Source organism: Morone saxatilis, unplaced genomic scaffold (genome assembly GCF_004916995.1).
Source record: "Morone saxatilis isolate NCDOM2014 unplaced genomic scaffold, NCSU_SB_2.0 Contig11, whole genome shotgun sequence".
NCBI lineage: Eukaryota > Metazoa > Chordata > Actinopteri > Moronidae > Morone > Morone saxatilis.
In genome coordinates this window covers 28,460,282-28,460,726 of record NW_023339663.1, presented here as the reverse complement: position 1 = coordinate 28,460,726, position 445 = coordinate 28,460,282, and positions in this window count along the sequence as shown.

Here is a 445-nt window from a genome sequence, read left to right as displayed (position 1 = left end):
GTGTGCGTGTGCGTGTGTGCGCACACCGCCTTTGGCTAAATTGGGGAAACGCCGTTTGGATGGTCTCTCTCCCCACAGGAATCTTACCTATTTAACCCTCCGGTTTGGAAGAAACACACATGACTGTCAGGAGGGCACGACTCGAGAGGAGATTTTTATTTTTGAAAAGCATTGCACCAGAATGCTTGCATTAATTACCAACCACACCTACATTTAGTGGTTGCCTTTTTTTTTTTGTTTTGGTTTCTATGCAGTGGCCAAATTGAATGGACATTTTATGGAGTCTCTACTTAATTTAGTGTTTGTGTGTGTGTGGTGATTGCTGTTTTTAATCTATTAGTGGCCTCATTTGCCCAAAAACTATTCCTAGGGTCATATTTGGCTCTATGTGCTGCTATAAAAGTGGGCTTTGCATGATGGAGGGGGAAGTGTGTGTGTGTGTGTG